The 27129-nt window shown below is 44.2% G+C and overlaps 10 non-coding genes across 10 annotated transcripts; all 10 read right to left on the reverse strand.

Moving 5' to 3' along the window:
* Positions 1-469: 469 nt before the first annotated feature.
* On the reverse strand, positions 470-542 carry TRNAF-GAA (transfer RNA phenylalanine (anticodon GAA)). The gene has a single exon. It is a non-coding gene; the product is annotated as a tRNA-Phe (tRNA).
* Positions 543-6869: 6327 nt separating this feature from the next.
* TRNAF-GAA (transfer RNA phenylalanine (anticodon GAA)) lies at positions 6870-6942 on the reverse strand. The gene has a single exon. It is a non-coding gene; the product is annotated as a tRNA-Phe (tRNA).
* A 1260-nt stretch (positions 6943-8202) lies between these two features.
* On the reverse strand, positions 8203-8275 carry TRNAF-GAA (transfer RNA phenylalanine (anticodon GAA)). The gene has a single exon. It is a non-coding gene; the product is annotated as a tRNA-Phe (tRNA).
* Positions 8276-8592: 317 nt separating this feature from the next.
* Positions 8593-8665, reverse strand: TRNAF-GAA (transfer RNA phenylalanine (anticodon GAA)). The gene has a single exon. It is a non-coding gene; the product is annotated as a tRNA-Phe (tRNA).
* A 1147-nt stretch (positions 8666-9812) lies between these two features.
* On the reverse strand, positions 9813-9885 carry TRNAF-GAA (transfer RNA phenylalanine (anticodon GAA)). The gene has a single exon. It is a non-coding gene; the product is annotated as a tRNA-Phe (tRNA).
* Positions 9886-10653: 768 nt separating this feature from the next.
* On the reverse strand, positions 10654-10726 carry TRNAF-GAA (transfer RNA phenylalanine (anticodon GAA)). Its single transcript has one exon. It is a non-coding gene; the product is annotated as a tRNA-Phe (tRNA).
* A 1599-nt stretch (positions 10727-12325) lies between these two features.
* TRNAF-GAA (transfer RNA phenylalanine (anticodon GAA)) lies at positions 12326-12398 on the reverse strand. Its single transcript has one exon. It is a non-coding gene; the product is annotated as a tRNA-Phe (tRNA).
* A 7997-nt stretch (positions 12399-20395) lies between these two features.
* On the reverse strand, positions 20396-20468 carry TRNAF-GAA (transfer RNA phenylalanine (anticodon GAA)). The gene has a single exon. It is a non-coding gene; the product is annotated as a tRNA-Phe (tRNA).
* A 555-nt stretch (positions 20469-21023) lies between these two features.
* TRNAL-UAA (transfer RNA leucine (anticodon UAA)) lies at positions 21024-21096 on the reverse strand. Its single transcript has one exon. It is a non-coding gene; the product is annotated as a tRNA-Leu (tRNA).
* Positions 21097-26746: 5650 nt separating this feature from the next.
* Positions 26747-26819, reverse strand: TRNAL-UAA (transfer RNA leucine (anticodon UAA)). Its single transcript has one exon. It is a non-coding gene; the product is annotated as a tRNA-Leu (tRNA).
* Between the last annotated feature and the right edge of the window lie 310 nt (positions 26820-27129).

The raw sequence follows: 27129 nt of genomic DNA on the forward strand, positions 1-27129 counted from the left end.
AAAATCTGGCTTACAAAGTACAGCCCATTCTTCTTAAAAATAAGCAAGCATATGTGTCGAAAACCGGGATCGAGCCAGGGACCTTTACATCTTCAGTCTAACGCTCTCCCAACTGAGCTATTTCGGCATGCGAGGAAATGCTGCTAGCAAATCTGCATGGGATGGGAAAGCCTGTTTAATAGCCAGTAAACTGCTGCACCATGAGAATATTTAAACAGCTGGCTTACAAAGTACAGCCCATTCTTCTTAAAAATAAGCGAGCATGTGTGCTGAAACCCGGGATCTGTAGATCTTCAGTCTAATGCTGTCCCAACTGAGCTATTTTGGCATGAAAGAAATTTTTGCTAGCAAATCTGCATGGGACGGGAAAGCCTGTTTAATTGCCCGTAAACTGCTGCACGATGAGAATATTTAAACATCCGGCTTACAAAGTACAGCTCATTCGTCTTCAAAATCAAGCGAGCATGTGTGCCGAAACCCGGGATCGAACCAGGGACCTTCAGATCTTCAGTCTAACGCTCTCCCAACTGAGCTATTTCGGCATGCAAGAAAACGCTGCTAGCAAAAGTACATGGGATGGGGAAGCCTGTTTAATAGCCAGTAAACTGCTGCACCATGAGAATATTTAAACATCTGGCTTACAAAGTACAGCCCATTCTTCTTAAAAATAAGCGAACATGTGTGCCGAAACCCGCGATCGAACCAGGGACCTTTAGATCTTCAGTCTAACGATCTCCCAACTGAGCTATTTCGGCATGCAAGAAAATGCTGCTAGCAAGTCTGCACGGGACAGGAAAGCCTGTTTAATAGTGGCTTACAAAGTACAGCTCATTCGTCTTCAAAAGCAAGTGATCATGTGTGCCGAAACCCGGGATCGAACCAGGGACCTTTAGATCTTCAGTCTAACGCTCTCCCAACCGAGCTATTTCGGCATGCAAGAAAATGCTGCTAGCAAAAGTACATGGGATGGGGAAGCCTGTTTAATAGCCAGTAAACTGCTGCACCATGAGAATATTTAAACATCTGGCTTACAAAGTACAGCTCATTCGTCTTCAAAAGCAAGAGAGCATGTGTGCAGAAACCCGAGACCTTTTGATCTTCAGTCTAACGCTCTCCCAACTGAGCTATTTCGGCGTGCAAAAAAACGCTGCTAGCAAATCTGCACGGGATGGGAAAGCCTGTTTATAGCCAGTAAACTGCTGCACCATGAGAATATTTAAACATCTGGCTTACAAAGTACAGCCCATTCTTCTTAAAAATAAGCGAGCATGTGTGTCGAAACCCGGGATCGAGCCAGGGACCTTTAGATCTTCAGTCTAACGCTCTCCCAACTGAGCTATTTCGGCATGCGAGGAAATGCTGCTAGCAAATCTGCACGGGATGGGAAAGCCTGTTTAATAGCCAGTAAACTGCTGCACCATGAGAATATTTAAACAGCTGGCTTACAAAGTACAGCCCATTCTTCTTAAAAATAAGCGAGCATGTGTGCTGAAACCCGGGATCAAACCAGGGACCTGTAGATCTTCAGTCTAATGTTGTCCCAACTGAGCTATTTTGGCATGAAAGAAATTTTTGCTAGCAAATCTGCACGGGACGGGAAAGCCTGTTTAATTGCCAGTAAACTGCTGCACGATGAGAATATTTAAACATCCGGCTTACAAAGTACAGCTCATTCGTCTTCAAAAGCAAGCGAGCATGTGTGCCGAAACCCGGGATCGAACCAGGGACCTTTAGATCTTCAGTCTAACGCTCTCTCAACTGAGCTATTTCGGCATGCAAGAAAATGGTGGTAGCAAAAGTACATGGGATGGGGAAGCCTGTTTAATAGCCAGTAAACTGCTGCACCATGAGAATATTTAAACATCCGGCTTACAAAGTACAGCTCATTCGCCTTCAAAAGCAAGCGAGCATATGTGCCGAAACCCGGGATCGAACCAGGGACCTTTAGATCTTCAGTCGAACGCTCTCCTAACTGAGCTATTTCAGCGTACAAAAAAATGCTGCTAGCAAATCTGCACGGGATGGGAAAGCCTGTTTAATAGCCAGTAAACTGCTGCACCGTGAGAATATTTAAACATCTGGCTTACAAAGTACAGCCCATTCTTCTTAAAAATAAGCGAGCATATGTGTCGAAAACCGGGATCGAGCCAGGGACCTTTAGATCTTCAGTCTAACGCTCTCCCAACTGAGCTATTTCGGCATGCGAGGAAATGCTGCTAGCAAATCTGCATGGGATGAGAAAGCCTGTTTAATAGCCAGTAAACTGCTGCACCATGAGAATATTTAAACAGCTGGCTTACAAAGTACAGCCCATTCTTCTTAAAAATAAGCGAGCATGTGTGCTGAAACCCGGGATCTGTAGATCTTCAGTCTAATGCTGTCCCAACTGAGCTATTTTGGCATGAAAGAAATTTTTGCTAGCAAATCTGCACGGGACGGGAAAGCTTGTTTAATTGCCCGTAAACTGCTGCACGATGAGAATATTTAAACATCCGGCTTACAAAGTACAGCTCATTCGTCTTCAAAATCAAGCGAGCATGTGTGCCGAAACCCGGGATCGAGCCAGGGACCTTTAAATCTTCAGTCTAACGCTCTCCCAACTGAGCTATTTCGGCATGCAAGAAAACGCTGCTAGCAAAAGTACATGGGGTGGGGAAGCCTGTTTAATAGCCAGTAAACTGCTGCACCATGAGAATATTTAAACATCTGGCTTACAAAGTACAGCCCATTCTTCTTAAAAATAAGCGAACATGTGTGCCGAAACCCGCGATCGAACCAGGGACCTTTAGATCTTCAGTCTAACGATCTCCCAACTGAGCTATTTCGGCATGCAAGAAAATGCTGCTAGCAAGTCTGCACGGGACAGGAAAGCCTGTTTAATAGTGGCTTACAAAGTACAGCCCATTCTTCTTAAAAATAAGCAGTGGCGTCTCCATCTTTCATATTTAGGGGGGGCACATGGGGGGCCAGGGACCAAAGTAGGGGGGCCAATTATAAAACAGTACATATACACTATATATATATATATATATATATATACATACACACGTTAGACGTGCATTTTTAACTACATAACATGTATTTATCTCTTTGAAGTAAAGACTGTGATTAAAATATGATTTCAAAATAACAGCTAAAGTGACAGTTATTTTTCATTCTTTAATATTAGCCCCTGTTGACAATATATATAAATATTAGACCCTGCTTCCGATATATAGAAATATTACACCCTGCTTCCGATATATTTAATATTAACCCCTGCTGCGGATATATATTAATATTAGCCCCTGCTGCGGATACATACTTATATTATACCCTGCTGCCGATATACATAGAAATTATACCCTGCTGCCAACATATATAAATATTAGCCCATACTGCCGATATATTATTAGTCCCTGCAGCCAATATATATAAATATTAGCCCCTGCAGCCTATATTTATTGATAATAGGCCCTGCAGCCAATATATATTAATATTAGCCCCTGCTGCCGATATATATAAATATTAGTCCCAGCTTCCGATATATATTAATATTAGCCCCTGCAGCCAATATATATTACCGTATTTGCTCGATTATAAGACGACCCTGATTATAAGACGACCCCCCAAAATCTGAAAAAGCCTGAATATAAGACGACCCTAAAGGAAAAAAGTTTTACCAGTAAATGTTAATTCATGTAAACTATTTTTTTTAATAAAAGCTATGATTGAGAAAAATATTTTTTTTTCGTTTTTATTTCTTGTATTTTCCAACCTGTCCCCCAGTTACGCACATCTGCCCCCAGGCTTGCACACCAATATGGCACTGTGGCCCATGATATGCCTTTTAACCCTCTATATGCCACTGTGCCCCATGGTATGCCTTTTGACCCCCTATGTGCCACTCTGCCTCCAGAAATTTCTTATACCCCTATATCCCATTCTGGCATTTAGGGGGTTAAAATGCATATTATGGGGCAGAGTGGCATATAGGGAGGTATAAGGCATTCCAGGAGGCAGAGTGGCATTAAGGGAGTTAAAAGGCATTATATAGAGCACTCTGCCTCCAGAAATGCCTTATACCCCTATATGCCACTCTGGCATTTAGGGGGTTAAAAGGCATATTATGGGGCAGAGTGGCATATAGGGAGGTATAAGGCATTTCAGGAGGCAGAGTGCACTATTAAATGCCCCCTTAACGCCACTCTGCCTCCTGAAATGCCTTATACCTCCCTATATGCCACTCTGCCCCATAATATGCCTTTTAACCCCCTAAGTGCCAGAGTGGCATATAGGGATGTAAGGCATTCCAGAAATGCCCTACACACACACACACACACACACACTTACTTACCGGTGCTTCCAATTTCCTGCTGTATTGCCGGGGCAGCGGGTTGACGTCTCATTCCGCGGCAGCCGGAAGGAGGTGGAGTTGGCAGCGGGGGTTTGTATGCGTCCGTCGCAAATACCTTCCCCGGCTGTCAGAGATCAGGAACTCTGGAACTCTGATCTCTGACAGTCGGGGAAGGTATTTGCGACGGACGCATACAAACCCCCGCTGCCAACTTCACCTCCGGAAGCACCGGTAAGTGTGTGGGGAGGAGGAGGGTGGTGGGGGGGCGACGACAGGAGGATCCAGGTCCCCTGCAGCGGTGCGGGGGATCTGGATCTTAGTCTCCTAATCAGACCTCTATTTGAGGTCTGATTAGAAGACGACCCCGATTATAAGACGAGGGGTATTTTTCAGAGCATTTGCTCTGAAAAAAACCTCGTCTTATAATCGAGCGAATACGGTAATATTAGACCCTGCTGCCAATATATTTGCCACACTGACTGCAGATCAGGGGAAGACAGTGAGAGTCAGTACAGTCTTCCTTCCTTGTGACTGCACCGTGACATTGAGAGATCCTCTCCCCTGTAATCATCCCCAGAGTCCCTTTGTCCCCTCATTCACTAAACCACACCGCTCTTTTACTTACACCCTGTAGTTCAGGTATAGATCAAATAAACAACACATGGAAACAGCACACGCAACTGAATGAGATAAAAAAAAAACCCTGTATTTGCAGGTATACATAAATAATGTATGGAAACTTAGCCGATACAGATCAACAGAATTTGACACACTATTTGACATCCAAACAACTATAAATCATTCTTTTTTATCACATTATTAAAATCCCAAAAATCAAAAAAGTTAAAAGGCCCAAATAAATTAAGGAGATTAGACATAATGGAAACTTCAACAAAACTTTTAGCCATTAATGCATCACAACCATCTTAGCGCTGCGTCACCAAATGAACACCTCATCACAGATAACACAATGCATACAGCTGCATATAACTAAGCTGAGTACCACTTGGTCTGTGAAGGCCTGTGAAACCAAAGGGGAATAGTGTCCTGTATAATGAAATCAAGAATTGAGTTCCACAAACTCTGAACCAACATCTCCGTTTCCTTTTTAATAATATATTCAGATTGAAATAAGAGTAAATAACACAATACCTTTTTCCTCTCACTGATTTCTAGGCCTAGAAAGTTTTGTCCTCTGAAGTGACCAGAAAATCTGGATAAATAAAAATTACAAAGTTCTATTTAACCCTACAGCAAGTAAATTGCCAGGAAACAGATGACCAAACTCATATCAGGACAGGTTCTGCCACACTGACACCCAAATACATACCCCAGGACAGGCTCTGCTGCCACATGGACCCCCACATCAGGATGGGATAACCTACTAATATTATTAATTATATACTACTACTAGTATAAAAATGCTTTCCACATTGCTCTGTTGTTTGTGTGTATTGCCCCTTGTGTATTTGTGCCCCCCCTAGCCACCCTCCTTTGTGCATTTTTGCTATACACCCTTGTGTATTGATTTATCTGATGCCCCCAGCCAGCCCCCTCCCTTGTGTATTGATTTATCTGATGCCACCAGCCAGCCCCCCTCCCTTGTGTATTGATTTATTTGATGCCCCCAGCCAGCCCCCCTCCCTTGTGTATTGATTTATTTGATGCCCCCAGCCAGCCCCCCTCCCTTGTGTATTGATTTATTTGATGCCCCCAGCCAGCCTCCCTCGTGTATTGATTTTTTTGATGCCCCCAGCCAGCCCCCCTCCCTTGTGTATTGATTTATTTGATGCCACCAGCCAGCCCCCCTCCCTTGTGTATTGATTTATTTGATGCCCCCTCCCTTGTGTATTGATTTATTTGATGCCCCCAGCCAGCCCCCCTCCCTTGTGTATTGATTTATTTGATGCCCCCAGCCTGCCCCACTCCCTTGTGTATTGATGCACCAACCCCTTGTAATGTTTATTATAATGGCCCCCATACAAATGTGTATTAACCCCCCCTGATGTGTAATTATGTCCCCAGCCTGCCAGCCACCATCTTTTTGTATTTAATTTTCCCAAGGCAGCCCCCCTTGTTAATGTGCCTCCTCCAGTGAGATCTGGTGTACTTACTCTAGTGCATTACTTCTAATAACACATTACATTTGAAGACCCTTCTGCTTATGAACTATTTTTTTAAATTAAATAATTACTTTTTTGAAGGTCTTCGTTTTTCTGCCTCAACACCGCTGCTCTCTGTCACAGCATCTGTTCCGTAAGTGCCCGCCCCCTTGAGCATCTTCAAAGGGGCGGGACGAAGAGCCTCAATGATTGGCATGCCGGCAAGCGGCTGACAGTTTCAAAGCGGCTGTAAAACCGCTTTGGTTTTACAGCTGCTTTGAAACTGTCAAACGCATCGGCTGCAATTTCAACTGTGCCGGCACACCGGGAAACGTCCCGGTTGTGAGCCGGGTCAATTGGGGGGGCACATTATAATGTAGGGGGGGCCATGGCCCCCCCTGCCGACGCCACTGGAAATAAGCGAGCATGTGTGCCGAAACCCGGGATCGAACCAGGGACCTTTAGATCTTCAGTCTAACGCTCTCCCAACTGAGCTATTTCGGCATGCAAGAAAATGCTGCTAGCAAAAGTACCGTATTGGCTCGAATATAGGCCGCACTTTTTTCCCCCACTTTAAGTTTTTAAAGTGGGGGTGCGGCCTATATTCGGGGTCTAGCGCCCGACGCCCGGGACATGCAGTCCCGGGCGCCGGGCAGGCAGCGGGGTTAGGATACAGATCCCCCGCAGCGGTGCAGGGGACCCGTATCCTACTCCCCGATACGCTCAGACAGCCTCCCCTGCCAGCACTTTCCACGGGGGGGTGCCGGCACGGGAGGTTGTCTAAGCGTTTTACCTCTGCCCACCCCCGACTTACCGGAGCAGACTCCCGGGTGTCTTGCGGGGCCGGCGGGAGATATCTACGCAATACGCGTATGCAACTTCCGGTACCGGTACCGGAAGTTGCATACGCGTATTGCTTAGATGTCCCTCGCCGGCCCCGCAAGACACCCGGGAGTCTGCTGCGGTAAGTCGAGGAGGGGGGGCAGAGGAGGACAGTGGCAGCATATCTCGGGGGGGGAGGAGGAGGAGGACAGTGGTAGCATATCGGGGGAGGGGACAGTGGTAGCATATCGGGGGGGGACAGTGGTAGCATATCGGGGGGGGACAGTGGTAGCATATCGGGGGGGACAGTGGTAGCATATCGGGGGGACAGTGGTAGCATATCGGGGGGGGACAGTGGTAGCATATCGGGGGGGAGGAGGACAGTGGTAGCATATCGGGGGGGACAGTGGTAGCATATCGGGGGGGAGGAGGACAGTGGTAGCATATCGGGGGGGGGAGAGGACAGTGGTAGCATATCTCGGGGAGGGAGGACAGTGGCAGCATATCTCGGGGGGGGCAGAGTGGCAGCATGTTTTTTTTTGGTGCTTTTTTAAAGAAAAAAAACTTTTCTTTAAAAAAGCACCAAACTTTTAGGGTGCGGCCTATATACGGGGGCGGCCTATATCCGAGCCAATACGGTACATGGGATGGGGAAGCCTGTTTAATAGCCAGTAAACTGCTGCACCATGAGAATATTTAAACATCTGGCTTACAAAGTACAGCCCATTCTTCTTAAAAATAAGCGAACATGTGTGCCGAAACCCGCGATCGAACCAGGGACATTTAGATCTTCAGTCTAACGATCTCCCAACTGAGCTATTTCGGCATGCAAGAAAATGCTGCTAGCAAGTCTGCACGGGACAGGAAAGCCTGTTTAATAGACTGTTTAATAGTGGCTTACAAAGTACAGCTCATTCGTCTTCAAAAGCAAGCGATCATGTGTGCCGAAACCCGGGATCGAACCAGGGACCTTTAGATCTTCAGTCTAACGCTCTCCCAACTGAGCTATTTCGGCATGCAAGATAATGCTGCTAGCAAAAGTACATGGGATGGGGAAGCCTGTTTAATAGCCAGTAAACTGCTGCACCATGAGAATATTTAAACATCTGGCTTACAAAGTACAGCCCATTCTTCTTAAAAATAAGCGAACATGTGTGCCGAAACCCGCGATCGAACCAGGGACCTTTAGATCTTCAGTCTAACGATCTCCCAACTGAGCTATTTCGGCATGCAAGAAAATGCTGCTAGCAAGTCTGCACGGGACAGGAAAGCCTGTTTAATAGTGGCTTACAAAGTACAGCTCATTCGTCTTCAAAAGCAAGTGATCATGTGTGCCGAAACCCGGGATCGAACCAGGGACCTTTAGATCTTCAGTCTAACGCTCTCCCAACTGAGCTATTTCGGCATGCAAGAAAATGCTGCTAGCAAAAGTACATGGGATGGGGAAGCCTGTTTAATAGCCAGTAAACTGCTGCACCATGAGAATATTTAAACATCTGGCTTACAAAGTACAGCTCATTCGTCTTCAAAAGCAAGAGAGCATGTGTGCAGAAACCCGAGACCTTTTGATCTTCAGTCTAACGCTCTCCCAACTGAGCTATTTCGGCGTGCAAAAAAACGCTGCTAGCAAATCTGCACGGGATGGGAAAGCCTGTTTAATAGCCAGTAAACTGCTGCACCATGAGAATATTTAAAAATCTGGCTTACAAAGTACAGCCCATTCTTCTTAAAAATAAGCAAGCATATGTGTCGAAAACCGGGATCGAGCCAGGGACCTTTACATCTTCAGTCTAACGCTCTCCCAACTGAGCTATTTCGGCATGCAAGGAAATGCTGCTAGCAAATCTGCATGGGATGGGAAAGCCTGTTTAATAGCCAGTAAACTGCTGCACCATGAGAATATTTAAACAGCTGGCTTACAAAGTACAGCCCATTCTTCTTAAAAATAAGCGAGCATGTGTGCTGAAACCCGGGATCTGTAGATCTTCAGTCTAATGCTGTCCCAACTGAGCTATTTTGGCATGAAAGAAATTTTTGCTAGCAAATCTGCACGGGACGGGAAAGCCTGTTTAATTGCCTGTAAACTGCTGCACGATGAGAATATTTAAACATCCGGCTTACAAAGTACAGCTCATTCGTCTTCAAAATCAAGCGAGCGTGTGTGCCGAAACCCAGGATCGAACCAGGGACCTTTAGATCTTCAGTCTAACGCTCTCCCAACTGAGCTATTTCGGCATGCAAGAAAACGCTGCTAGCAAAAGTACATGGGATGGGGAAGCCTGTTTAATAGCCAGTAAACTGCTGCACCATGAGAATATTTAAACATCTGGCTTACAAAGTACAGCCCATTCTTCTTAAAAATAAGCGAACATGTGTGCCGAAACCCGCGATCGAACCAGGGACCTTTAGATCTTCAGTCTAACGATCTCCCAACTGAGCTATTTCGGCATGCAAGAAAATGCTGCTAGCAAGTCTGCACGGGACAGGAAAGCCTGTTTAATAGTGGCTTACAAAGTACAGCTCATTTGTCTTCAAAAGCAAGTGATCATGTGTGCCGAAACCCGGGATCGAACCAGGGACCTTTAGATCTTCAGTCTAACGCTCTCCCAACTGAGCTATTTCGGCATGCAAGAAAATGCTGCTAGCAAAAGTACATGGGATGGGGAAGCCTGTTTAATAGCCAGTAAACTGCTGCACCATGAGAATATTTAAACATCTGGCTTACAAAGTACAGCTCATTCGTCTTCAAAAGCAAGAGAGCATGTGTGCAGAAACCCGAGACCTTTTGATCTTCAGTCTAACGCTCTCCCAACTGAGCTATTTCGGCGTGCAAAAAAACGCTGCTAGCAAATCTGCACGGGATGGGAAAGCCTGTTTATAGCCAGTAAACTGCTGCACCATGAGAATATTTAAACATCTGGCTTACAAAGTACAGCCCATTCTTCTTAAAAACAAGCGAGCATGTGTGTCGAAACCCGGGATCGAGCCAGGGACCTTTAGATCTTCAGTCTAACGCTCTCCCAACTGAGCTATTTCGGCATGCGAGTAAATGCTGCTAGCAAATCTGCACGGGATGGGAAAGCCTGTTTAATAGCCAGTAAACTGCTGCACCATGAGAATATTTAAACAGCTGGCTTACAAAGTACAGCCCATTCTTCTTAAAAATAAGCGAGCATGTGTGCTGAAACCCGGGATCAAACCAGGGACCTGTAGATCTTCAGTCTAATGTTGTCCCAACTGAGATATTTTGGCATGAAAGAAATTTTTGCTAGCAAATCTGCACGGGACGGGAAAGCCTGTTTAATTGCCAGTAAACTGCTGCACGATGAGAATATTTAAACATCCGGCTTACAAAGTACAGCTCATTCGTCTTCAAAAGCAAGCGAGCATGTGTGCCGAAACCCGGGATCGAACCAGGGACCTTTAGATCTTCAGTCTAACGCTCTCCCAACTGAGCTATTTCGGCATGCAAGAAAACGGTGGTAGCAAAAGTACATGGGATGGGGAAGCCTGTTTAATAGCCAGTAAACTGCTGCACCATGAGAATATTTAAACATCCGGCTTACAAAGTACAGCTCATTCGCCTTCAAAAGCAAGCGAGCATATGTGCCGAAACCCGGGATCGAACCAGGGACCTTTAGATCTTCAGTCGAACGCTCTCCTAACTGAGCTATTTCAGCGTGCAAAAAAATGCTGCTAGCAAATCGGCACGGGATGGGAAAGCCTGTTTAATAGCCAGTAAACTGCTGCACCGTGAGAATATTTAAACATTTGGCTTACAAAGTACAGCCCATTCTTCTTAAAAATAAGCGAGCATATGTGTCGAAAACCGGGATCGAGCCAGAGACCTTTAGATCTTCAGTCTAACGCTCTCCCAACTGAGCTATTTCGGCATGTGAGGAAATGCTGCTAGCAAATCTGCATGGGATGAGAAAGCCTGTTTAATAGCCAGTAAACTGCTGCACCATGAGAATATTTAAACAGCTGGCTTACAAAGTACAGCCCATTCTTCTTAAAAATAAGCGAGCATGTGTGCTGAAACCCGGGATCAAACCAGGGACCTGTAGATCTTCAGTCTAATGTTGTCCCAACTGAGCTATTTTGGCATGAAAGAAATTTTTGCTAGCAAATCTGCACGGGACGGGAAAGCCTGTTTAATTGCCAGTAAACTGCTGCACGATGAGAATATTTAAACATCCGGCTTACAAAGTACAGCTCATTCGTCTTCAAAAGCAAGTGCGCATGTGTGCCGAAACCCGGGATCGAACCAGGGACCTTTAGATCTTCAGTCTAACGCTCTCCCAACTGAGTTATTTCGGCATGCAAGAAAATGGTGGTAGCAAAAGTACATGGGATGGGGAAGCCTGTTTAATAGCCAGTAAACTGCTGCACCATGAGAATATTTAAACATCCGGCTTACAAAGTACAGCTCATTCGCCTTCAAAAGCAAGCGAGCATATGTGCCGAAACCCGGGATCGAACCAGGAACCTTTAGATCTTCAGTCAAACGCTCTCCCAACTGAGCTATTTCGGCATGCAAGAAAACGTTGCTAGCAAAAGTACATGGGATGGGGAAGCCTGTTTAATAGCCAGTAAACTGCTGCACCATGAGAATATTTAAACATCCGGCTTACAAAGTACAGCTCATTCGCCTTCAAAAGCAAGCGAGCATATGTGCCGAAACCCGGGATCGAACCAGGAACCTTTAGATCTTCAGTCAAACGCTCTCCCAACTGAGCTATTTCGGCATGCAAGAAAACGTTGCTAGCAAAAGTACATGGGATGGGGAAGCCTGTTTAATAGCCAGTAAACTGCTGCACCATGAGAATATTTAAACATCTGGCTTACAAAGTACAGCCCATTCTTCTTAAAAATAAGCGAACATGTGTGCCGAAACCCGCGATCGAACCAGGGACCTTTAGATCTTCAGTCTAACGATCTCCCAACTGAGCTATTTCGGCATGCAAGAAAATGCTGCTAGCAAGTCTGCACGGGACAGGAAAGCCTGTTTAATAGTGGCTTACAAAGTACAGCTCATTCGTCTTCAAAAGCAGGCGATCATGTGTGCCGAAACCCGGGATCGAACCAGGGACCTTTAGATCTTCAGTCTAACGCCCTCCCAACTGAGCTATTTCGGCATGCAAGAAAATGCTGCTAGCAAAAGTACATGGGATGGGGAAGCCTGTTTAATAGCCAGTAAACTGCTGCACCATGAGAATATTTAAACATCTGGCTTACAAAGTACAGCTCATTCGTCTTCAAAAGCAAGAGGGCATGTGTGCAGAAACCCGAGACCTTTTGATCTTCAGTCTAACGCTCTCCCAACTGAGCTATTTCGGCGTGCAAAAAAACGCTGCTAGCAAATCTGCACGGGATGGGAAAGCCTGTTTATAGCCAGTAAACTGCTGCACCATGAGAATATTTAAACATCTGCCTTACAAAGTACAGCCCATTCTTCTTAAAAATAAGCGAGCATGTGTGTCGAAACCCGGGATCGAGCCAGGGACCTTTAGATCTTCCGTCTAACGCTCTCCCAACTGAGCTATTTCGGCATGCGAGGAAATGCTGCTAGCAAATCTGCACGGGATGGGAAAGCCTGTTTAATAGCCAGTAAACTGCTGCACCATGAGAATATTTAAACAGCTGGCTTACAAAGTACAGCCCATTCTTCTTAAAAATAAGCGAGCATGTGTGCTGAAACCCGGGATCAAACCAGGGACCTGTAGATCTTCAGTCTAATGTTGTCCCAACTGAGCTATTTTGGCATGAAAGAAATTTTTGCTAGCAAATCTGCACAGGACGGGAAAGCCTGTTTAATTGCCAGTAAACTGCTGCACGATGAGAATATTTAAACATCCGGCTTACAAAGTACAGCTCATTCGTCTTCAAAAGCAAGCGAGCATGTGTGCCGAAACCCGGGATCGAACCAGGGACCTTTAGATCTTCAATCGAACGCTCTCCCAACTGAGCTATTTCGGCATGCAAGAAAATGGTGGTAGCAAAAGTACGTGGGATGGGGAAGCCTGTTTAATAGCCAGTAAACTGCTGCACCATGAGAATATTTAAACATCCGGCTTACAAAGTACAGCTCATTCGCCTTCAAAAGCAAGCGAGCATATGTGCCGAAACCCGGGATCGAACCAGGGATCTTTAGATCTTCAGTCGAACGCTCTCCTAACTGAGCTATTTCAGCGTACAAAAAAACGCTGCTAGCAAATCTGCACGGGATGGGAAAGCCTGTTTAATAGCCAGTAAACTGCTGCACCGTGAGAATATTTAAACATCTGGCTTACAAAGTACAGCCCATTCTTCTTAAAAATAAGCAGTGGCGTCTCCAGCTTTCATATTTAGGGGGGGCACATGGGGGGCCAGGGACCAAAGTAGGGGGGCCAATTATAAAACAGTACATATACACTATATATATATATATATATATATATATATATATATATATATATATACATACACACGTTAGACGTGCATTTTTAACTACATAACATGTATTTATCTCTTTGAAGTAAAGACTGTGATTAAAATATGATTTCAAAATAACAGCTAAAGTGACAGTTATTTTTCATTCTTTAATATTAGCCCCTGTTGACAATATATATAAATATTAGACCCTGCTTCCGATATATAGAAATATTACACCCTGCTTCCGATATATTTAATATTAACCCCTGCTGCGGATATATATTAATATTAGCCCCTGCTGCGGATACATACTTATATTATACCCTGCTGCCGATATACATAGAAATTATACCCTGCTGCCAACATATATAAATATTAGCCCATACTGCCGATATATTATTAGTCCCTGCAGCCAATATATATAAATATTAGCCCCTGCAGCCAATATTTATTGATAATAAGCCCTGCAGCCAATATATATTAATATTAGCCCCTGCTGCCGATATATATATAAATATTAGTCCCAGCTTCCGATATATATTAATATTAGCCCCTGCAGCCAATATATATTAATATTAGACCCTGCTGCCAATATATTTGCCACACTGACTGCAGATCAGGGGAAGACAGTGAGAGTCAGTACAGTCTTCCTTCCTTGTGACTGCACCGTGACATTGAGAGATCCTCTCCCCTGTAATCATCCGCAGAGTCCCTTTGTCCCCTCATTCACTAAACCACACCGCTCTTTTACTTACACCCTGTAGTTCAGGTATGGATCAAATAAACAACACATGGAAACAGCACACGCAACTGAATGAGATAAAAAAAAAAACCTGTATTTGCAGGTATACATAAATAATGTATGGAAACTTAGCCGATACAGATCAACAGAATTTGACACACTATTTGACATCCAAACAACTATAAATCATTCTTTTTTATCACATTATTAAAATCCCAAAAATCAAAAAAGTTAAAAGGCCCAAATAAATTAAGGAGATTAGACATAATGGAAACTTCAACAAAACTTTTAGCCATTAATGCATCACAACCATCTTAGCGCTGCGTCACCAAATGAACACCTCATCACAGATAACACAATGCATACAGCTGCATATAACTAAGCTGAGTACCACTTGGTCTGTGAAGGCCTGTGAAACCAAAGGGGAATAGTGTCCTGTATAATGAAATCAAGAATTGAGTTCCACAAACTCTGAACCAACATCTCCGTTTCCTTTTTAATAATATATTCAGATTGAAATAAGAGTAAATAACACAATATCTTTTTCCTCTCACTGATTTCTAGGCCTAGAAAGTTTTGTCCTCTGAAGTGACCACAAAATCTGGATAAATAAAAATTACAAAGTTCTATTTAACCCTACAGCAAGTAAAGTGCCAGGAAACAGATGACCAAACTCATATCAGGACAGGTTCTGCCACACTGACACCCAAATACATACCCCAGGACAGGCTCTGCTGCCACATGGACCCCCACATCAGGATGGGGTAACCTACTAATATTATTAATTATATACTACTACTAGTATAAAAATGCTTTCCACATTGCTCTGTTGTTTGTGTGTATTGCCCCTTGTGTATTTGTGCCCCCCCTAGCCACCCTCCTTTGTGCATTTTTGCTATACACCCTTGTGTATTGATTTATCTGATGCCCCCAGCCAGCCCCCTCCCTTGTGTATTGATTTATTTGATGCCACCAGCCAGCCCCCCTCCCTTGTGTATTGATTTATTTGATGCCCCCAGCCAGCCCCCTCCCTTGTGTATTGATTTATTTGATGCCCCCAGCCAGCCTCCCTCCTGTATTGATTTATTTGATGCCCCCAGCCAGCCCCCTCCCTTGTGTATTGATTTATTTGATGCCACCAGCCAGCCCCCCTCCCTTGTGTATTGATTTATTTGATGCCCCCAGCCAGCCCCCCTCCCTTGTGTATTGATTTATTTGATGCCCCCAGCCAGCCCCCCTCCCTTGTGTACTGATTTATTTGATGCCCCCAGCCTGCCCCACTCCCTTGTGTATTGATGCACCAACCCCTTGTAATGGTTATTTTAATGGCCCCCATACAAATGTGTATTAACCCCCCCTGATGTGTAATTATGTCCCCAGCCTGCCAGCCACCATCTTTTTGTATTTAATTTTCCCAAGGCAGCCCCCCCTTGTTAATGTGCCTCCTCCAGTGAGTTCTGGTGTACTTACTGTAGTGCATTACTTCTAATAACACATTACATTTGAAGACCCTTCTGCTTATGAACTATTTTTTTAAATTAAATAATTACTTTTTTGAAGGTCTTCGTTTTTCTGCCTCAACACCGCTGCTCTCTTGCTCTTCTACCGCGTGCTCTCTGTCACAGCATCTGTTCCGTAAGTGCCCGCCCCCTTGAGCATCTTCAAAGGGGCGGGACGAAGAGCCTCAATGATTGGCATGCCGGCAAGCCATTAAGCGGCCAGCGGCTGACAGTTTCAAAGCGGCTGTAAAACCGCTTCAGTTTTACAGCTGCTTTGAAACTGTCAAACGCATCGGCTGCAATTTCAACTGAATGTGCCGGCACACCGGGAAATGTCCCGGTACCCCGGCGGTGAGCCGGGTCAATTGGAGGGGCACACTTGGGGCACAGCATAATGTAGGTGGGGCCATGGCCCCCTCTGCCCCCCCCTGCCGACGCCACTGAAAATAAGCGAGCATGTGTGCCGAAGCTCGGGATCAAACCAGGGACCTTCAGATCTTCTGTCTAACGCTCTCCCAACTGAGCTATTTCGACATGCAAGAAAATGCTGCTAGCAAAAGTACATGGGATGAGGAAGCCTGTTTAATAGCCAGTAAACTGCTGCACCATGAGAATATTTAAACATCTGGCTTACAAAGTACAGCCCATTCTTCTTAAAAATAAGCGAACATGTGTGCCGAAACCCGCGATCGAACCAGGGACCTTTAGATCTTCAGTCTAACGCTCTCCCAACTGAGCTATTTCGGCATGCGAGAAAGTGCTGCTAGCAAGTCTGCACGGGACAGGAAAGCCTGTTTAATAGCCAGTAAACTGCTGCACCATGAGAATATTTCAACATCTGGCTTACAAAGTACAGCCCATTCTTCTTAAAAAGAAGCAAGTATGTGTGCTGAAACCCAGGATCAAACCAGGGACCTGTAGATCTTCAGTCTAACGCTCTCCCAACTGAGCTTTTTTGGCATACAAGAAAATGCTGCTAGCAAATCTGCACGGGAAGGGATAGCCTGTTTAATTGCCAGTAAACTGCTGCACGATGAGAATATTTAAACATCCGGCTTACAAAGTACAGCTCATTCGTCTTCAAATGCAAGTGATCATGTGTGCCGAAACCCGGGACCGAACCAGGGACCTTTAGATCTTCATTCTAACGCTCTCCCAACTGAGCTATTTCGGCATGCAAGAAAATGTTGCTAGCAAAAGTACATGGGATGAGGAAGCCTGTTTAATAGCCAGTAAACTGCTGCACCATGAGAATATTTAAACATCTGGCTTACAAAGTACAGCCCATTCTTCTTAAAAATAAGCGACCATGTGTGCTGAAACCCGGGATCGAACCAGGGACCTTTAGATCTTCAGTCTAACGCTCTCCCAACTGAGCTATTTCGGCATGCGAGAAAATGCTGCTAGCAAATCTGCACGGGATGGGAAAGCCTGTTTAATAGCCAGTAAACTGCTGCTCCATGAGAATATTTAAACAGCTGGCTTACAAAGTACAACCCATTCTTCTTAAAAATAAGCGAGCATGTGTGCTGAAACCCGGGATCAAACCAGGGACCTGTAGATCTTCAGTCTAATGCTGTCCCAACTGAGCTATTTTGGCATGAAAGAAAATGCTGCTAGCAAATCTGCACGGGATGGGAAAGCCTGTTTAATAGCCAGTAAACTGCTGCTCCATGAGAATATTTAAACAGCTGGCTTACAAAGTACAACCCATTCTTCTTAAAAATAAGCGAGCATGTGTGCCGAAACCCGGGATCGAATCAGGGACCTTTAGATCTTCAGTCTAACGCTCTCCCAACTGAGCTATTTCGGCATGCTAAAAGAGTGCAGCTAGCAACAGTACATGGATTGGGTAAGCATGTTTAATAGCCAGTAAACTGCTGCACCATGAGAATATTTAAACATCTGGCTTACAAAGTACTGCTCATTCGTCTTCAAAAGCAAGTGATCATGTGTGCAGAAACCCGGGATCGAACCTGGGACCTTTAGATCTTCAGTCTAACGCTCTCCCAACTGAGCTATTTCAGCATGCAAGAAAATGCTGCTAGCAAAAGTACATGGGATGGGGAAGCCTGTTTAATAGCCAGTAAACTGCTGCACCATGAGAATATTTAAACATTTGGCTTACAAAGTACAGCCCATTCTTCTTAAAAATAAGCGAACATGTGTGCCGAAACCCGCGATGGAACCAGGGACCTTTAGATCTTCAGTCTAACGCTCTCCCAACTGAGCTATTTCGGCATGCAAGAAAATGCTGCTAGCAAGTCTGCACGGGACAGGAAAGCCTTTTTAATAGCCAGTAAACTGCTGCACCATGAGAATATTTAAACATCTGCCTTACAAATTACAGCTAATTCGTCTTCAAAAGCAAGTGATCATGTGTGCCAAAACCCGGGTTCGAACCAGGGACCTTTAGATCTTCAGTCTAACGCTCTCCCAACTGAGCTATTTAGGCATGCAAAAAAATGCTGCTAGCAAAAGTACATGGGATGGGGAAGCCTGTTTAATAGCCAGTAAACTGCTGCACCATGAGAATATTTAAACATCTGGCTTACAAAGTACAGCTCATTCGTCTTCAAAAGCAAGAGAGCATGTGTGCAGAAACCCGGGACCTTTTGATCTTCAGTCTAACGCTCTCCCAACTGAGCTATTTCGGCGTGCAAAAAAACGCTGCTAGCAAATCTGCACGGGATGGGAAAGCCTGTTTAATAGCCAGTAAACTGCTGCACCATGAGAATATTTAAACATCTGGCTTACAAAGTACAGCCCATTCTTCCAAAAAATAAGCGAGCATGTGTGCCGAAACCCTGGATCAAACCAGGGACCTGTAGATCTTCAGTCTAACGCTCTCCCAACTGAGCTATTTCAGCATGCGAGAAAATGCTGCTAGCAAAAGTACATGGGATGGGGAAGCCTGTTTAATAGCCAGTAAACTGCTGCACCATGAGAATATTTAAACATCTGGCTTACAAAGTACAGCCCATTCTTCTTAAAAATAAGCGAACATGTGTGCCGAAACCCGCGATCGAACCAGGGACCTTTAGATCTTCAGTCTAACTCTCTCCCAACTGAGCTATTTCGGCATGCAAGAAAATGCTGCTAGCAAGTCTGCACGGGACAGGAAAGCCTGTTTAATAGCCAGTAAACTGCTGCACCATGAGAATATTTAAACATCTGGCTTACAAAGTACAGCCCATTCTTCCAAAAAATAAGCGAGCATGTGTGCCGAAACCCGGGATCAAACCAGGGACCTGTAGATCTTCAGTCTAACGCTCTCCCAACTGAGCTATTTCAGCATGCAAGAAAATGCTGCTAGCAAAAGTACATGGGATGGGGAAGCCTGTTTAATAGCCAGTAAACTGCTGCACCATGAGAATATTTAAACATCTGGCTTACAAAGTACAGCCCATTCTTCTTAAAAATAAGCGAACATGTGTGCCGAAACCCGCGATCGAACCAGGGACCTTTAGATCTTCAGTCTAACGCTCTCCCAACTGAGCTATTTCGGCATGCAAGAAAATGCTGCTAGCAAAAGTACATGGGATGGGGAAGCCTGTTTAATAGCCAGTAAACTGCTGCACCATGAGAATATTTAAACATCTGGCTTACAAAGTACAGCTCATTCGTCTTCAAAAGCAAGAGAGCATGTGTGCAGAAACCCGGGACCTTTTGATCTTCAGTCTAACGCTCTCCCAACTGAGCTATTTCGGCGTGCAAAAAAACGCTGCTAGCAAATCTGCACGGGATGGGAAAGCCTGTTTAATAGCCAGTAAACTGCTGCACCATGAGAATATTTAAACATCTGGCTTACAAAGTACAGCCCATTCTTCTTAAAAATAAGCGAGCATGTGTGCCGAAACCCGGGATCAAACCAGGGACCTGTAGATCTTCAGTCTAAAGCTCTCCCAACTGAGCTATTTTGGCATGAAAGAAAATGCTCCTAGCAAGTCTGCACGGGACAGGAAAGCCTGTTTAATAGCCAGTAAACTGCTGCACCATGAGAATATTTAAACATCTGCCTTACAAATTACAGCTCATTCGTCTTCAAAAGCAAGTGATCATGTGTGCCGAAAACCAGGATCGAACGAGGGACCTTTAGATCTTCAACCTAACGCTCTCCCAACTGAGCTATTTTGGCATGCAAGAAAATGCTGCTAGCAAAAGTACATGGGATGGGGAAGCCTGTTTAATAGCCAGTAAACTGCTGCACCATGAGAATATTTAAACATCTGGCTTACAAAGTACAGCTCATTCGTCTTCAAAAGCAAGAGAGCATGTGTGCAGAAACCCGGGACCTTTTGATCTTCAGTCTAACGCTCTCCCAACTGAGCTATTTTGGCATGAAAGAAAATGCTGCTAGCAAATCTGCACGGGATGGGAAAGCCTGTTTAATAGCCAGTAAACTGCTGCACCATGAGAATATTTAAACATCTGGCTTACAAAGTACAGCCCATTCTTTTTAAAAATAAGCGAGCATGTGTGCCGAAACCCGGGATCGAACCAGGGACCTTTAGATCTTCAGTCTAACGCTCTCCCAACTGAGCTATTTCGGCATGCAAGAAAATGCTGCTAGCAAAAGTACATGGGATGGGGAAGCCTGTTTAATAGCCAGTAAACTGCTGCACCATGAGAATATTTAAACATCTGGCTTACAAAGTACAGCTCATTCATCTTCAAAAGCAAGAGAGCATGTGTGCAGAAACCCGGGACCTTTTGATCTTCAGTCTAACGCTCTCCCAACTGAGCTATTTCGGCATGGAAGAAAACACTGCTAGCACAAGTACATGGATGGGGAAGCCTGTTTAATAGCCAGTAAACTGCTGCACCATGAGAATATTTAAACATCTGGCATACAAAGTACAGCCCATTCTTCTTAAAAATAAGCGAACATGTGCACCGAAACCCGGGATCGAACCAGGAACCTTTAGATCTTCAGTCTAATGCTCTCCCAACTGAGCTATTTCGGCATGCAAGAAAACGCTGCTAGCAAGTCTGCAGGGGACGGGAAAGCCTGTTTAATTGCCAGTAAACTGCAGCACGATGAGAATATTTAAACATCCGGCTTACAAAGTACAGCTCATTCGTCTTCAAAAGCAAGAGAGCATGTGTGCCGAAACACGGGACCGAACCAGGGACTTTTAGATCTTAAGTCTAACGCTCTCCCAACTGAGCTATTTCGGCATGCAAGAAAATGCTGCTAGCAAAAGTACATGGGATGCGGTAGCCTGTTTAATAGCCAGTAAAGTGCTGCACCATGAGAATATTTAAACATCTGGCTTACAAAGTACAGCCCATTCTACTTAAAAATAAGCGAGCATGTGTGCTGAAACCCGGGATCGAACCAGGGACCTTTACATCTTCAGTCTAACGCTCTCCCAACTGAGCTATTTCGGCATGAAAGAAAATGCTGCTAGCAAAAGTACATGGGATGGGGAAGCCTGTTTAATAGCCAGTAAACTGCTGCACCATGAGAATATTTAAACATCTGGCTTACAAAGTACAGCTCATTCGTCTTCAAAAGCAAGAGAGCATGTGTGCAGAAACCCGGGACCTTTTGATCTTCAGTCTAACGCTCTCCCAACTGAGCTATTTCGGCGTGCAAAAAAACGCTGCTAGCAAATCTGCACGGGATGGGAAAGCCTGTTTAATAGCCAGTAAACTGCTGCACCATGAGAATATTTAAACATCTGGCTTACAAAGTACAGCCCATTCTTCCAAAAAATAAGCGAGCATGTGTGCCGAAACCCTGGATCAAACCAGGGACCTGTAGATCTTCAGTCTAACGCTCTCCCAACTGAGCTATTTCAGCATGCAAGAAAATGCTGCTAGCAAAAGTACATGGGATGGGGAAGCCTGTTTAATAGCCAGTAACTGCTGCACCATGAGAATATTTAAACATCTGGCTTACAAAGTACAGCCCATTCTTCTTAAAAATAAGCGAACATGTGTGCCGAAACCCGCGATCGAACCAGGGACCTTTAGATCTTCAGTCTAACTCTCTCCCAACTGAGCTATTTCGGCATGCAAGAAAATGCTGCTAGCAAGTCTGCACGGGACAGGAAAGCCTGTTTAGTAGCCAGTAAACTGCTGCACCATGAGAATATTTAAACATCTGGCTTACAAAGTACAGCCCATTCTTCCAAAAAATAAGCGAGCATGTGTGCCGAAACCCGGGATCAAACCAGGGACCTGTAGATCTTCAGTCTAACGCTCTCCCAACTGAGCTATTTCAGCATGCAAGAAAATGCTGCTAGCAAAAGTACATGGGATGGGGAAGCCTGTTTAATAGCCAGTAAACTGCTGCACCATGAGAATATTTAAACATCTGGCTTACAAAGTACAGCCCATTCTTCTTAAAAATAAGCGAACATGTGTGCCGAAACCCGCGATCGAACCAGGGACCTTTAGATCTTCAGTCTAACGCTCTCCCAACTGAGCTATTTCGGCATGCAAGAAAATGCTGCTAGCAAAAGTACATGGGATGGGGAAGCCTGTTTAATAGCCAGTAAACTGCTGCACCATGAGAATATTTAACCCCTTCGTGACAAAGGCTGATTTTACTGTTTGTTCCCCTGGTGACAATGGCCTTTTTAACATTTCTGCGCTGCTCGCGTTTAGCTGTAATTTTCTTCTTTCCCGTTTACTGAACCCACACACATTAGATATTGTTTTTTTCAGGACAAGAAGGGCTTTCTTTAGATGACATTGTTTTGATTGTATCATATTATTTACTATTAAAAAAATTATAAAATATGGTGAAAAATTTAGAAAAAAATGACTGTTTCTAACTTTTAGTTGAAAAATCTTTTACTCATCTATAAAAGGTAATGAAAAAACCTGCTAAATAGATTCTACTATTTGTCCTGAGTTTAGAAATACCCAATGTTTTTATGTTTTTTTGCTTTTTTCTACCCATTATGGGGCAATAAGTACAGGTAGCGTTTTGCTATTTCAAAGCCATTTTTTCCAAATCTGGTAATTCTTCCCCCCTTGTGCCATTTCGGGTATCTTTGAAGCCGGCCAATGCAATTTACCCCATCAAGTCATATATTTTTGAAAACTAGACAGCCCAGGGTATTCCAAATGCTAGTATTTTAACTCTTTCCATGCACCATATCTACCACCAGTCTTTGTCAAACTTTGTGGTAGTCATTTTTTTGCATTTGGTTTTCCACACACATTTTACTTCAGGTATGAATTAAAAAGTTCTCGTATATGTCACTATCATAAAACACCCCAATATGTGTTCAGCAACATCTCCTGAGTACAGCGATACCTCACATGAATGATTTTGCCTGGCTGTTTGGGGGCAAAAGGGCCACATTTGGGGCATGCGCATTTTTCAATGTTGAACTTTGGCATTTGGGGATCCACTGCCCATGCCCTATTTGGTACATCTTTGAGCTGGGCCATTTCAGTGTGCCCAACAAAACCATATATTTTTGAAAACTAGACACCCCAGGGTATTTCAAATGCTAGTATTTTAACTCTTTCCATGCACCATATCTACCACCAGTCTTTGTCAAACTTTGTGGTAGTCATTTTTTTGCATTTGGTTTTCCACACACATTTTACTTCAGGTATGAATTAAAAAGTTCTGGTATATGTCACTATCATAAAACACCCCAATATGTGTTCAGCAACATCTCCTGAGTACATAGATACCTCACATGAATGATTTTGCCTGGCTGTTTGGGGGCAAAAGGGCCACATTTGGGGCATGCGCATTTTTCAATGTTGAACTTTGGCATTTGGGGATCCACTGCCCATGCCCTATTTGGTACATCTTTGAGCCGGGCCATTTCAGTGTGCCCAACAAAACCATATATTTTTCAAACTAGACACCACAGGGTATTTTAAATGCTGGTATTTTAACTCTTTGCATGCACACATTTTACCACCAGCATTTTTTCAAAGTTTGCAGTAGTATTTTTGTGTGTGTATTTTTCCCACACACACCTACTTTATGTATGAATTTACAGCTCCTGGTATATGCCGCTGTCACACGACACCCCATAATGTGTTCAGCAACATCTCCTGAGTGCAGTGATACCCCACATGCATGGGTGTGTCATTTTTTGGGGGAACTAAAAGGCCACATTTGGTACGTGTGCATTTTTCTAATTTGAAATTAGATGTGTGGCCATCCTTACCCCTGTGTTAATTGGGACGTTGTTGAACCTGGCCCATTCAATTTACCCCATCAAATCATACCTTTTTTAAAAGTAGACACCCCACGGGCATTTAATATGCCAGTATTTTAACTCTTTCCATGCGAGAATTGTTTTAAGCTAATATGCAAATTTTAGGATCTGCTCACAAAAATATATTTTTTATATATATATATATATATATTATAATTTTTTTGTCTTTTTTTACATTTTTTTAACATTTTTTTTCAACTTGGAGGTTCCCCTGATAGTGACATCAGTGGGAAATTATTTTTACATTTTACTAGTTTTTTACTATTTTTTTTCTAATTATTATCAATTTTATTTTATTTTTTAATTTATTTTTACTAATCACACTGTGATTAGAAAGCTGGGCTCCATTGACTTGCATGGTGAATGCAGTACCTGTATTCAACCTGCAAGTGGAGCCAAAGTTCACTAGATGGTCTGGACCATCTAGCGAACTTTGAAAATTTGTTTGTTCCTGTTAAAGGACGGCGGCCATCTTACTTGATGGCGAAGATCACCGGCAGCTGCGGCTGTGACCGCTCTCCGGAGCGGTCACAGCCCATCAAAAGGTAAGTGTTTGGTGTCGCTGGATGCCTCCTGATCGAGGCATTCCAGCGACACCATCTAAGTTTAGGAGGCGATCGTCGATCGCCTCCTAAACGCTTTTAAAACGGGCGTCCGCCGCCATACAAAGTATGGCGGTTGTTGACGCCACGTGGAGGGGCCAGAGATGGCCCCTTCGTGCCGATCGCGGCGTTGCTGAATGCCTCGAGGTCGAGGAATTCAGCAACGTTTTTTGGGTGCAGAAAGCGAAAGTAGATCGCTTTCTGCACCCGTTTAAAGACGTGCCGGTCCTGGCACGTCAATTGTCGTAAAGCACATGCTTTTACGTGCCGTGCCAGGACCGGCAATTGTCATCAAGGGGTTAAACATCTGGCTTACAAAGTACAGCTCATTCGTCTTCAAAAGCAAGAGAGCATGTGTGCAGAAACCCGGGACCTTTTGATCTTCAGTCTAACGCTCTCCCAACTGAGCTATTTCGGCGTGCAAAAAAACGCTGCTAGCAAATCTGCACGGGATGGGAAAGCCTGTTTAATAGCCAGTAAACTGCTGCACCATGAGAATATTTAAACATCTGGCTTACAAAGTACAGCCCATTCTTCTTAAAAACAAGCGAGCGTGTGTGCCGAAACCCGGGATCAAACCAGGGACCTGTAGATCTTCAGTCTAAAGCTCTCCCAACTGAGCTATTTTGGCATGAAAGAAAATGCTGCTAGCAAAAGTACATGGGATGGGGAAGCCTGTTTAATAGCCAGTAAACTGCTGCATCATGAGAATATTTAAACATCTGGCTTACAAAGTACAGCCCATTCTTAAAAATAAGCGAACATGTGTGCCGAAACCCGTGATCGAACCAGGGACCTTTAGATCTTCAGTCTAACGCTCTCCCAACTGAGCTATTTCAGCATGCAAGAAAATGCTGCTAGCAAGTCTGCACGGGACAGGAAAGCCTGTTTAATAGCCAGTAAACTGCTGCACCATGAGAATATTTAAACATCTGCCTTACAAATTACAGCTCATTCGTCTTCAAAAGCAAGTGATCATGTGTGCCGAAAACCAGGATCGAACGAGGGACCTTTAGATCTTCAACCTAACGCTCTCCCAACTGAGCTATTTTGGCATGCAAGAAAATGCTGCTAGCAAAAGTACATGGGATGGGGAAGCCTGTTTAATAGCCAGTAAACTGCTGCACCATGAGAATATTTAAACATCTGGCTTACAAAGTACAGCTCATTCGTCTTCAAAAGCAAGAGAGCATGTGTGCAGAAACCCGGGACCTTTTGATCTTCAGTCTAACGCTCTCCCAACTGAGCTATTTTGGCATGAAAGAAAATGCTGCTAGCAAATCTGCACGGGATGGGAAAGCCTGTTTAATAGCCAGTAAACTGCTGCACCATGAGAATATTTAAACATCTGGCTTACAAAGTACAGCCCATTCTTTTTAAAAATAAGCGAGCATGTGTGCCGAAACCCGGGATCGAACCAGGGACCTTTAGATCTTCAGTCTAACGCTCTCCCAACTGAGCTATTTCAGCATGCAAGAAAATGCCGCTAGCAAAAGTACATGGGATGGGGAAGCCTGTTTAATAGCCAGTAAACTGCTGCACCATGAGAATATTTAAACATCTGGCTTACAAAGTACAGCTCATTCATCTTCAAAAGCAAGAGAGCATGTGTGCAGAAACCCGGGACCTTTTGATCTTCAGTCTAACGCTCTCCCAACTGAGCTATTTCGGCATGGAAGAAAACACTGCTAGCACAAGTACATGGATGGGGAAGCCTGTTTAATAGCCAGTAAACTGCTGCACCATGAGAATATTTAAACATCTGGCATACAAAGAACAGCCCATTCTTCTTAAAAATAAGCGAACATGTGCACCGAAACCCGGGATCGAACCAGGGACCTTTAGATCTTCAGTCTAATGCTCTCCCAACTGAGCTATTTCGGCATGCAAGAAAATGCTGCTAGCAAGTCTGCAGGGGACGGGAAAGCCTGTTTAATTGCCAGTAAACTGCAGCACGATGAGAATATTTAAACATCCGGCTTACAAAGTACAGCTCATTCGTCTTCAAAAGCAAGAGAGCATGTGTGCCGAAACACGGGACCGAACCAGGGACTTTTAGATCTTAAGTCTAACGCTCTCCCAACTGAGCTATTTCGGCATGCAAGAAAATGCTGCTAGCAAAAGTACATGGGATGCGGTAGCCTGTTTAATAGCCAGTAAAGTGCTGCACCATGAGAATATTTAAACATCTGGCTTACAAAGTACAGCCCATTCTACTTAAAAATAAGCGAGCATGTGTGCTGAAACCCGGGATCGAACCAGGGACCTTTAGATCTTCAGTCTAGCGCTCTCCCAACTGAGCTATTTCGGCATGAAAGAGAATGCTGCTAGCAAAAGTACATGGGATGGGGAAGCCTGTTTAATAGCCAGTAAACTGCTGCACCATGAGAATATTTAAACATCTGGCT

The sequence above is a fragment of the Spea bombifrons genome, chromosome 3 (assembly GCF_027358695.1).
Source record: "Spea bombifrons isolate aSpeBom1 chromosome 3, aSpeBom1.2.pri, whole genome shotgun sequence".
NCBI classification, from domain to species: Eukaryota; Metazoa; Chordata; class Amphibia; order Anura; family Pelobatidae; genus Spea; species Spea bombifrons.